The following is a 12948-nucleotide window of genomic DNA, read 5'->3' on the forward strand; positions in this document are numbered from 1 at the left end:
GGGCCCTCGTAGGTCGTGGCGGGCATCTGGTGTACGCGGTGGCTGCTATACATGTCACATATCTTGATTTTTCGGTCTTGTATCGAGTGAACAAACGAGGCCTTCGTGGTCTGATGAGCAGAAAGTACGACAACAAAAAACCACAATGCTTCCATTTCAACATCGTACAAAGCAACAGATGTCAAGCCCCCAACAAGCCGCGCTGCAGCACGCGAACTGCCGTAGGTACCCAGGGAGGTACCCGGATATGGCGGATGAGAGCGACAACGGCGGAAGTGGCGTCACATGAACACTATGTATAGGTGACCGGCAATACGGGTAATTGCAGGGAAGTGCGGGATGCGACGGTTGCCGGTTTGACGTGCCACGCGGATTAGCAGCGGCACGCGCGCATTTGTAGAAAGCTCCATTGAAAAAAAAACACCTCTCCGTGCAATGTCAGTGCTTTATAAGTTAGTTTTTTTGTTTTTGCTAACCGCGACTGTGACGACTACAAGCTACGAAAGCAAAGAATGGCAAGGAAACTTTTTTATCGCACTAAAATGATGTGCAATGCTTTTATGCTGCTTGGTGGTACTGTCAGTTTGGCTAGCAGATCAGTCAATACAGAAAACAGTTTTCATTGTATCATACATTACTGCTGATAAAAAAACACCATTTCAAAGATCTCAGGGGACTGGAATGACTTTATGAGTGTGCTAAGAGTTCATTTTGGGATCGCTACTTCGGCCGAAGTTGTCGGTCGATCGGCGTGAAGTGCAGCACGTATTGAGCGTGTTCAGATATCTTTTTTTTCTAGTCTTCAGCGCGCTATAAGATGCATTTTTTCAGTCGAAGCCAGATGCTCTTTAAAACACTGCGCATAAGCAATACAAGCAGACATAGACAGTGCCGAATTATTGAAACCCTGCGCTTTTTTAACGCACTTGTTCCTTTGGGTGCCGTTCTGGTGGACAGCTTGACCAAGATAACGCAAATGGACTCTTTTAGCCCTTCGTGTAATCTTATTCTTGAGTGAAGCTTTTTGCGTTTTTTTGTCATATATATGAGTACAAAGGCCGGCGCTCATCTCGTGTGGCAAGTGGTTTTCACCCACGCGTTATAGGCGTTTGCGCGACAATTTATTTTTCAATATAAAATTCGCAGCGAATTTAGGCGTAAGCATTTTTTTTTGTGCGGAATACACGCATATCTGTGATAAAATTGTTTTCGCGCACTATGAAATCAACGTTCCGTGCTCAAAATCTACCTGTCGCTGTGGCTTTCTTCACAGCCGCGGTCCACCTCATTTTTTTTCTCGACACACGCTGTTTTTCTCGACACACACATCGACACACGCTGTTTGTCTTTCACACTCGATTTGGAGCAGCCAACGGCTGAACAACCGACCATGGTTTATTAGGACGCAGATTAACGGGTTACCGCGCACGCGCATCCCGAATAATATGAAGCTCACGGCGAAGCGGTTCGCCGTCGTCTACTCTTCAGAAACCGAAAGCTGGTAGCAGACGGTGCATCCCACAATCTCTCGCTCTTTTATTGGAAACCTACTGGAATCGGCGCACTTTTGGCGGCCGGAATGCTCAAAGGGAACGTGTCCTTAAAGCAGTGTTACATTAAAAAAAACAGGGCTAGTTCCCTGAAAGCAAAGAAAAAGAAACCCGTTTAATTGGGTGTAACCCGTGAGCATGGAACACGGTGCTCTGCTGACTTGGCTTAAAGTACTCTAATATTGGTGGCACAAATCTACACAAAAAAGCCTTTTTTAGGATATACACTCTAAGGCAAAATTACCTAAAAATGAAGTAACGGAGCCCTTTAGGCGCGCGCGATGAATGGATAGGCTGTTAAGGAGCAACCACAGAGGGAGGCGTGCCGCGAGCAAACTACTTAGTCTCCAACCACGCTCCAAAAATGAACTGCTCGGGTATTGCGGGCAGCGCGCAAAGCGTTGCCAAGGTCACTACCCCTCCTGCTCCTCTCTTGGCTCAGTCTTGAGCTGTATTTTACAGGCGACGGTTCGCGACGCGTCACGCTTGCAGTGCCCGACCACGGCCGCCTGGATTCGACGATCTAGGAATTACGACGTGGTGCTTGTGTGTACACTTGGATGAGCGTGCACTGCTGCTTTGACGTTTAATCGCACCTATAAAGTCTGCAGCAGGTCTCAACACGTCACCGCACCACGCTGTATATTTTTGGCTTCAATATAGTTCACGACTAACGCACGACAGCAACAGTTGAGAAGGCCAACATGGCGGTCAAGAAGACAATATGCCTATCGAATACATTACTTCAGTCCGACTGAGGGCAGAAATCAGCGCTGGATTCTTTCGCAAGTAGGTGATCATTCTTTAATCTACACTACTTGTCACGTGTGCGATACGGATAGCGCTTTCCGGCCACGAGTTTGATCATGGTGTATATCGCACGCACGAAGTGCTCCGCGAAAGTGATCTTGGGTGTCTGCAGTTCACCTGTGCTTTGCAATCGCCTGGAAATTGGTCGCCATTGCCGTCGGCCTCCCGTACGCTTGCTCATCGAGTGCTCGCCTGTCTTGGCCGCCATGATGAGCTCCAGGCTCACGATATTGGGCTGAGACCTCGTCGCTGTGTTTGGAGTCGTCGAAAACACGTTCCGAGTTCACGTAAAAAGCTTGGTTGTAGTATGTCGCCCGCTGTAAGTGCACCAGCACGGTCTGGCGGAGCTTTGGCTAGCGTCGGAACTCGGTGAAAATTTGTCGCCATTACAGTTGGCCTTCCCGTCAGTTGGTCGCAAGCAGCTCGGCGCCGTCCGTTGGCCGCGGCAGCGGACTCGCGTTTGTGCACTGCACTCGTGCTTGCTCGAGTTTGTGGGAAAGGGCCGAGTTAGCGCCGATTCTTTCGGTGCTAGCTCCGAACCAGCTTGGCGCTGTTCGTGGCGGTGGCCAAGCGTACGCCTGCTCTCCTGTTTCAAAAGACACTCTGCGTGCAGCACCATGTTTGGTCTCGCGTTCGCTTGCTCGAGATGAACGACTGCCCAATAAAGACTGCCCACGACTGCACAATAGTAAAAAATCGAGTCACATGTCAGAGAGGATGAATACGAATGCATCTGAGAAATACGTGCAAGGTGAAATAAAACATACGTGAGATATTACATGCTTATATCTTCACCCTGATATCACAAATCGCCACTCATTTCGATCCCAGTAGCGCAACAGCTTAGGAGCGGTGGCCGCAGCCACAACTCCCCGAAACACCGTGCCGCCAACAAGTCGGCGAGTTCTAAACGAGCGACGCTCAGCTCGAGAAAGCGAACGCGAAACCAAACATTGCGCTGCTCATGGAGTGTCAGACGCTAGCGAGCTTCGAACAGGAGAGTGAGCGTACGCTTGGCCACCTCCACGAACAGCGCCGAGCTAGTTTAAAGCTAGCGCCGAAGAATTCAACGGAAATGCGGCCCTTTTCCACAAACTGAAGCGAGTGCAGCACGCAAACGCAAGTGCGCTGCCGCGGCCAAAGGACGGCGCCGAGCTGCTTGCGACCGACTGATGGGAAAGCCAACTGTAATGACGACAATTCTGAGTGTGTTCTGACGCTAGCGAAAGCCCCGCCAGCCCGTGCTGAAGAAATTACAGCGCGAGCACATACTACAACCAAGCTCTTTACAGGAACCCGCAACGTGTTTTCGACGACTACCTACAGAGCGACGAAGCCTCAGCCCAATATTGTGAGCCCGGAGCTCATCGTGGCGGCGAAGACAGGCGAGCACTCGATGAGCAAGCGTACTTGAGGCCGACGGCAATGGCGGCAATTTTCAGGTGGTCGCAAAGCACAGGTGAACTGCAGACGACCAAGCTCACTTTCGCGGAGCATTCGTGCACGCGATATGCATCACGATCAAGCCCGTTGCCGGCAAGCGCGATCCGTATCGCACACGCGACAAGTAGAGTAAAACAAAGAACGATCATTTACCAGCGAAAAAATCCAGCGCTGATTTCTGCCCTAAGTTGGCCTGAAGTAATGCAATTATTAGGCCTACTGTCTTCTCGGCCGCCATGTTGGCCTTCCCAACTTTTGCAGTCGTGTGTGGGTCGTGAACTATCTTGAAGCCAGAGGTACACGGTGCGGCATGGTGACGTGTCAAGACCTGCTCCAGAATTCATAAGTGCGGCGAAACGTAAAAGCAGCAGCGCACGCTCATTCAAGTGTACACACAAATACCACGTCGTAATTCCTAGGTCGTCAAATCCAGGCGGCCATGGTCGAGCACGCCGAGTGCCGCGGAACGCGGACCATCGCTAGCAAAATACAGGAAAAGTTTGAGGGTGGAGAAGAGGAGGATGGCTAGTGACCTTGGCAATGCTTTTTGCGCTGCCCGCAATTCTTGGGCGGTTCATTCCTTCGGAGCGCGTTTGGAGACCAAGAGCAACATGCGTCACGCTTCCCTCTGTGGTTGTTCCTCGACAGTCTATCCGTTCATCGCTCGTGCCTATTGGGCTCCGTTACTCCTTTTTCGGGTAAATTTGCCCTAGAGTTCACGTTGGACCAACATTCCCAAATGAGTGCGACGTTATATAAAAGCGCTAAAGGGACCAATCTTTTCGAAGCCCTTGTTGAAATATATTCAACGTATTAATTTAAGCCTGATGAGAGTAGTATTCCTAAATATTTGTGTTTAGTGACTTCCGATACAGCATGACCATTGATGTGATAGGCAAACAAAAGTGGCTGTTTCTAAAGCATACCTTGCATTGCTACTTTTCATTATTATTTTTCATATGCCATTTTGCAAACCACGTTTGAGGCGTCACTTCTGCAGTGTAAAAAGATTCTTGATCACTGCGACTATGAATTTTCTGGTATAATGTAATCTTCCGCGAAAAGCGTTATCTTTACGGGTAAGTTTAGCACAAGATCAATTTTAAATAACTGGAAAATAATGGCCTTAAAATTGACCTTTGAGGCCCATCGGGTTTTACGGGGGTGGCACTCGAGCTGACACTATCAATGAAAACACACTAGCTTCTTATTGGAAGACAAGCAGCTATCCACGCAAGTAATTTCTCATTTTTCAGTAATGGTTTGACTTTAAGTAGTAATTTCTGGTGACTCGCACAATCGAAAGCTTTCTCAAAATTCAATAATAAAACATCTGTTTGACCATTCATATCGAACGCTGCTGCCAGGTCATGAAATGTCTCTATAGGTGGGGTTACCGTAGAATATCTGTTGTGAAAGTAGTGATGAAGGGGCGTACTTAAGTTATTACTTTCTTAACTACGGAAAGGTGGCGGGAACGTACTGGGTTAATTTGGTTTATTACGTACGTGCGGCATGTCCAACTCGGACAAACCAAACAATGGAAGATGTGACGTTAAGCGTTAAGCACAGACGTGCCTATGTACCCTCTGCAACGGGAGTGGTCCACGAGTTCCCCTTGACCTGTAAAATGGTTTCTGTGGGGCATATTGGAAGGCGAATTATTGTGCGTTTGGGGAGCGTGTTAATTCATTACGAGACGGGAGAAGGTGGTATCTACCAGTTCATTGTGGCGCATGCGTCTAGGAATGCAAGCCCATCTTCAGCAGCACCAAGATGTAAGGGCGAGCCAAAGAGCAAGGAAGATCTTGAAGGCGTCTTTGATAGCTATAGACACGGGCCTGATAAGTGCGTCAGCGACTCATCTGCGTATCTTTTCAGCAAAGAGCGAAATTTCAATTTCAGTTGATGTGGAACCTGTCACGCGGTCATGTTTGACTGCATGCGTTTAGTTTCATAAAGGGCGGTGCACTTGTCCAATAAACGAGTTGCTATTCTGCGATTGTTCGGTCCACTTCGTTCTCGTGTTTCTTTGTAGCGCAGTTATAATTTTTCTAAATTTTTTCGCGTGTTTTATATGCCCCTTTGGTGCTGGGTTCACTGACGTGGACGCAACCAGGCTTTTCTAGTTTATTGGATCGGGGAGGAGAGGCAAAATACATAGCGCATAAAATCAAATGATCCTTCTACATAAAGAAAGCGTCCTGAATAAAGCTTCATGTGCTGCGTAAATCGGCAGCTGATTAATTTAGTGGAAGCATTGCGATGTTCGACTGGTCATTACACGTGCCTTGTTTCAGGACAAACCATAGAGTTACATTTTTTTTGCTCAAAACAAACACAGCCAAAAACAAACTGCGTCTGCTTTTTGGCCTAAGATTTCTGGTTTCATGTGTGGAAATTGAATGCTACTGTGTGCCAAAAAAGTAAATATTGAAATATACACAAATAAGCAATAATTGGAAAAGCTCTGCAAAATACAAGCATGTTTCTAATTTCCTTTTTTTAAATAAAATATTGAGCATCTTAGAATGTGGTGCAGTATACAGACAATTACTTGCAGTTGATTATCTTTCATCCCTGAAGGCAATATTTTAAGTAGAAATTCACTCATCTTGACAGCATATCAAATAAGTGAAAGATTTTGTTGAGAAACAGTAACAGAAAAAAAGGCGGGTTTTCTCGTCTGCTTGTCACACAAACAGAATTAGAGGCAGTACTGCAAGAACAGGAAAACTGTATAGTTCTACACATAGTTCTGTACTCCGTGGGAGAGTAGGGCAGATTTAGCCGTGGAACTCACTCCCTCCTTGTCGATAGTGTAAAAGAAACTGCAAACGCTCTGCTGCTCAGGTGGAGTTCCAAATCTATGCAACTCTCGTGCTGAGAGGCGTGAACAGGTTCTTACACTCTGTCCTTGCTGACGGAGTACAATATAGCGCCTGCAAATCACCACCGATGCCGGAAACTGTCTCGTAATTACACGCCTCTGAGCGAAGAAGACCCATATCTAAGTTTAATGCGTGAAGTTAATAGGATAACTTTCAATGATAACAAAAGCACGGTTTTGTGATAATGAACGCTCCGGAAGCGCCAACACCAGAACCTTCAAAGCAAGAAAGTGCGGCAACTTCTAACTCGTCGCGAAAAACTAGTTTACGGCACAGACAAATTGCCGCTGGAGTGAAGTAGGGGCTCGAGACTATACTAAAAAATGGCGCACAAAAAATGACAGTTAAACCAGCGGAATGCGAACTCGCCTGCTATGTAGAACCAGGTGATTAAAAAAAACTGGTAAAAAGAAACCATGCAAATCCATTTAACGAGTCACAGTCGCGATTAAATTTTCCATATAAACCTTGCCTCTTCATAATACGGAAACTGCTGCAGTTCGCACATGACTAGCGTTCAAGGCCAAGACGCAAGGCTGTGTCTTTCCGATTTTAAATATAGGAAAGAAAATAAGCAAATGTTATAGAGCCTGCGGCACTCCAAGAGCCGTTTATAGGTTTTTTTCTGCTCGTTGACGTGCTGAGAAGTCCAAAGTATATGTAAACTTTTAGCGTAAAGAAAGAATAAGTAACAATAAAAGAAAGAGAGCGAAGTAACTCAGGACTGAGCCTGGCAGGCTATCGTGCACTGGGGAAAGGATAAGGGGGAAGGAAAGTTAGAGAGTACGAAAAAGCAGTGTAGTCATCAATGATACAGCAGTATTGCGCCTGACATCACAGATGATGAGATCAGTTCTATGGCTTAAATAAAAGAAGGTCATTTGTTCATCTACGCAACTTGTATGTTTAGTCCCATACTTCCAAAATCTTGTCGATGGTGAAGCCGTGGTGGTGAAGCTGGTGTTCACGTAAGATTCACAGAAGCCCATAAATGCAGTGGGGCTCTTCTATTTTTGGATTCCTGGGCTGGTTCCGGAGACCCACCGGCTGCCCGCGGGCTCCCCGAAAGCTACCGCTGCATCCGGTTCTGATAGAAAATGACGTAGGCAGGCTACGCGCCCGCCCGGCGACAGCCCGAAGGTCGTAAAATCGAACGCAGGACAGCCAGCGTAAACGTAAACGAACTCCACCGTCATGGCAGCAAACAAAACAATGCGCCGCGTGTATGGTGGTTTTTTTCTGCATTGTCCGCTTGGAAATACGTAGCTAAGCTCGCCAAAAAGCTCAAATAATATCCTCGAGCGCACGCATTTGGGGTACGACTTCGTACGCTCGCACGATCACTCACTGCGTCCGCGAACGAAACAGCCAGCTGGCGCACGCCTCCTCGAGAACGATGCAAGGTGAGCTGCCCTGACGTTGACGGCTTAACAAGCTCACGTCTCTTAAGTGCATGTGACAGTAACTGCACCACACGACGCGAAATCATGCGAAAGTGATCGTGTCCCCAAATGGGCTTGAGGATATATACCTGCTCGGTTATCACGTATTATACGTCGCAAACACACGTTGACCAACTTACGTTTTTGTCTAAGGTTTAGACATGCGCTGCTATTGATACCACGAGTGAGCGTTGTATATAAAATAAACATTTGCAGGACACATTTTTGACCCATTTTAGAACTTGCCTTGGCCTGTTATCCTGTCTGATGTCTCACTTGAACATTGTCATGTATATCAGCTTTGACATGACCTACTAGGTCATACTACATACTGCCCGGCATTTTCACGAAGAGGTGGAAAAAGACAAAGCCAACGATGAAATGGGTAACAAAAGGATGTATACATTTCTGCATCCATTCTTCGTTGTTTTATTCTCGCGTCGTATTGTATAATATCATACCACATATGCTGGCTCGTAGATAGAAATGGGTTCGCAAGCCGCTCGCGACCAGGGAGCATCTACAACAGTCGCGATCTAGGGCCTTCTATCACCATCGAAGATCAATCGTGTAGTCAGGACAGAGGTTATAAGAGGTTCACGTACGCAAACATACGACGGAGCGAGCTAGTTTGATCACAATCGTCTTCGCTAAGGGCACAGAAAGCAGGCACAGTTTCACAAACGGCTACTACGAAAAAAAATAACTCCAAAGTCACATGTGACATTTACGACAATGTGTGCGTACGAACTTGCACTACGTACATAACCTTTAAGGCATGTGCACGATGCAGTCAACACGCAACAGTTCACCGTGTCGTTCACAGGAGGAAGCTTCACGGGAAATATAACAAATGCGATGAACAGAAGCTTCAAACACTCGCCGCCACTCGTAATTGCCTCATCTCGCGAGGCGAAACAGGCTTTAGAAGATAACGCCACGCGTAATGACAAGCGAAGGCGCAGTCCTCAAGCGCCCACTTTACAATCCATCGAGTCCTCACAAAGATGCCACCGAGCGCGCGTCGTACATCGTCGGCGTCTGCTAGCCCGAAACCTGCCCAAAACCTTCCAGCAAACTTCCACGACACAATTGTCCAGGAAGCGTTTGGTGACCCTCGGGCTCCCCGCGGGTCACCAGAACGTCCAACCCGAGAAAAACGATTGCCAACCGAAAGTGCGCCGTAGGGGGGACGGAGCAGCCCGAGAAAAACGAGTACGCTCTGACTCGCTCTGGCAGCCCGCGGGTAGCCAGAAGTCGAAAATCGAAGAGCCCCAGTAATTGGTGGCTTGTCCCCACCGCCACCGCCTTCGTATGAAGGGGGCAACTAACAACAGACAAAAAATGGCAGCATATCCATGGAGTGAATGATGAAGAGTGGGGTGAAGCATTCGTCCGTCCATTCGTTCTTGCTTCCGTCCGTCCATGCGTCCGTCTGTGTGACCGTCCGTGCGTTCATCTGCCCGTCCGTGCGTGCGTCTGCTCGTGCGTCGTCCCTGCGTTCGTCCATGCATCCGCCCCTGCGTCTGTTCATGCGTCCATCCATGCATCTCTCTGTGTGTCTGTTCGTCCATCTATTCAACACTTCAAGTACCACCATCTCGCATCTTTTTATCCCTTTCTTGTCAGATAGTGCTCAATGTACATGCCAATGGCCGCTAATGGGGAATGAGAGACCGGAAAATTCGGCTTTTAGTTAACGCGCACGCCGTGTACTTGTTATTGTTCAACAAAGCACAGAAGAAATCTCTCACCGGCACCACCTTGCAGGTCAAAATTTAACACTTGTTACACACTATGACTACGACTACGAGGGACGAACGGGTGCCGCTTCAAGAAGCTTCGCCCCTAAAAGGTAGAAATAAAATATTACGCCAGAACCAGAAGTGATAGTGACGTCACACATCTGCCCTACATGCGCTAAATTGAAATTTTCAGTATTTGCTGGCATTTTAGGTGTGGTTCAAAACGCGATTTTATTGTGTCTTATGGCACAATAATTGCATGTGCGAGAGAAAGGAAAGATCAAGAAGTAAGATTGAGAGAGCAAGGTTGTTTTATTAACCAAACAGTGTGCAAGCTATATACACCAAAAACTTTGCTGATGAACTTATAAAACAACTCTTCACCAGTACAATAACATAAAAGTTCAGAAACACACGTTATTGAGTAATGAAAAACTACTGCAGCGAGACCACAGCCTTGAGAAAAAGTCACAGCTTTGTCGCAATGCCAAAAGAATGAACCCGATAGCAACAATTTGGAAGGTCACGCACAAATGACACACGAAACGTACTCACAGGTACAGATGAACGCGAATAAAGGTTTCAGTTGTTACTTCACTGTAACTTAAAAGAGCACCCTTTTCGCAAATTTAGGATGTGCAACAATATCAGTGACCTTTCTGTACCCGGTAACTACAACAGAATGCGTACAAGACGTACGATCCTCCCCCCTGAAAAATAAGTGTGCGCGATTGAACGTACACCCCCTTAAACTCTACGCGGGCCAAAGTACGCGTGAGAGATGGGAATCGCCACGTACTCATTGCGCCCTCTTGTTGACAATGCTGAACACACAATAGTCCCCTCCCCCCTTCTCCGAGATGCCCGCCATCAGCTGTAAGTGGTAGATATAAATAGCTTGCCGTTTGAACGTTGAATAAGGTATCTGTCGGCAATAGTCAGCTGAGAGCTGAGGGTACCTTGATGAATTTTGTGGGTGTATTTGGTGACGCACTTGTATTTAGACCAATATATATATATATGTAAAATGTGAACAGTCTTGATATTCAAATAAATAAAAAAACTTGGCGGTGGCTCAGTGGCTAGCGCCTCGCATTCTTGACGCGGAGGTCACACGTTCGATTGAGCATGCCAGAGTCTTTTTTCTGAATTCTTTTGTTTCTTTCGTTTTCATATATATCGTTACGTATACATATACGGTGCATGACATGGACGCCGATGTCCATGTTGACGTCGACGGAGAAAGTCAGCCGAGAGTGTCAATATATTTACTATCGCAATCATAATGCTCTTGCTATCGCGAAGCCTAGCGTCCCGTCGCTTGGCGTGTCGCATTCATCTTCACAAGGTGAAGGCACACCGGCCGTTCGCACACCAAGGACAGTCGGCAGTTACAAGAGCAGCTATCTGCACATTCTGTGAGCTAGTTCAGCTCTCGAATATCACGCCAGTGAACAGAACATAGGGGAATACATAAACTGCGAAGGTTACGCATGCAACTATCACGCAGAAGTAACTGTGCTTCGTTTACCCGGCAATACGCTGAACTAAACACAAGCGCGGACAGCAGGTTGCCATGATAAGCACCCTACTTATGGCACTGGACCGAAAAATGAGGCATTCACCTAATTTTCAGATACATCGTAAAGTAAAATTATAGTTAACATAGACGTAAAGAAAATATTAGAATTTGAAAAAAATTGTTATATTGAGTTTTGGTTTTGCTTATTTGCCCCATTTCATCTAGTCCCACTTCACACGTCGGCGGGCGTTGATGCCAGTGGCAATAGTTCCATCGACAGTTTTCGTTCCAAGCTTCACTACCTGTGTCAGCTACCTGAGGACTATGCAGAAGTCAGGGAGTTTATTTTCCCTAAAGACTTTCAGGGGTTATTACCTAAGAGGTGGGAATCACAATTGACGAGAGTGATCACTACTTAGGTTCGAATTTCATATGGTTGTTCACACTACAAGCAAAAATCAATGCATAAGAAAAAACAAATGCCAGCAGCATGTAATATAAAAAGTGCTCAGACGTTATTGGTTTGAAGATGGTCAGTTACATGGAGCAAAATGGAGGTGGGCATATTGAGTCGACCACCGTAAAAGAGAGGTTGTCCCAGCCTTTTGCTTTGCGCGAAAAAATACGCGGAAAACGCTGGTGTTCCTGCGCGCGTTAATAAAAACTGCTGTGCATGGCATGTCCTGATGAGTGATATGGGAGTTGCGGGTCTAATGTAATGTGGTTCATGCAACATTACACTGTGAAAACATTTATGGTAAAGACAAGGAGAACAAATGCGCCGACGATGAGTGAGCGATGGATGTTTCGAAACTCGGGTCGGGAAACATCCGAATCAGTTGTTCTACCATTCGGCGCCTCTACTCTGGGCTACAGTCACAGGAATGTTTACTACACCATAGAGGAGTTTATCAGCCAGACTTAAAAAATATAGAGATAAATTCTGCATGCTTTTAAGCATTTAAATACTATTATTTATTAAATATTTTTTGTGTCACGTATCGCTTAATTATACGAGTAGCATTGTAAAAAAAGAAATTACCCAGCACTCGGACAATATCCTGCATTGGGTAAGAGTCATGAGATGAGGAGAAGAAGCAGAAGAAGAACAAGATAATTGAATAGTGATTTTAGTAATGTGGCGCGTATATGAAATGAATACAGAGAATGAATGAAGTGAGCTGCATGGTTCTGAGCTGATTCAAGAGCGTTGATAAGGTATGCTTGACGCGGGTCCAAGAAGACGGATGTATATTTTAATTTCGGCCGTACTAGTGATGTGTAGACTACTTATTTTACATGTATAGGAGGGCTTTTGAGGTGACGTTCTAGAAAGCCCCATAGCGCTTTTAATTGGGCGAGCAGGAGCAGTTCTAACTGCGCTCAAAGTGCTCTCACCAGTTGCGGTGCCTTTCCGTGGTCGGGCAGGTGGAGGGGGGGGGGGCGTTGGGGTTCATTGTTCGAGGAGGAGCACTTTTTGGGCACCGAGGGCAGCCTAGAGTAGTTTTTGGTCGCATGACTTTTGTCACATAATTTGTGGTTTGA

The 12948-nt window shown here is 46.6% G+C and overlaps 1 protein-coding gene across 1 annotated transcript in view; it reads left to right on the forward strand.

Annotated features, from left to right (window-relative positions):
• Window positions 1–12948, forward strand: part of LOC119181510 (uncharacterized) — a 622314-nt gene that overhangs the window by 87425 nt on the left and 521941 nt on the right. The window lies entirely within an intron of this gene.

The sequence above is a fragment of the Rhipicephalus microplus genome, unplaced genomic scaffold (assembly GCF_043290135.1).
Source record: "Rhipicephalus microplus isolate Deutch F79 unplaced genomic scaffold, USDA_Rmic scaffold_14, whole genome shotgun sequence".
Classification (NCBI taxonomy): Eukaryota; Metazoa; Arthropoda; class Arachnida; order Ixodida; family Ixodidae; genus Rhipicephalus; species Rhipicephalus microplus.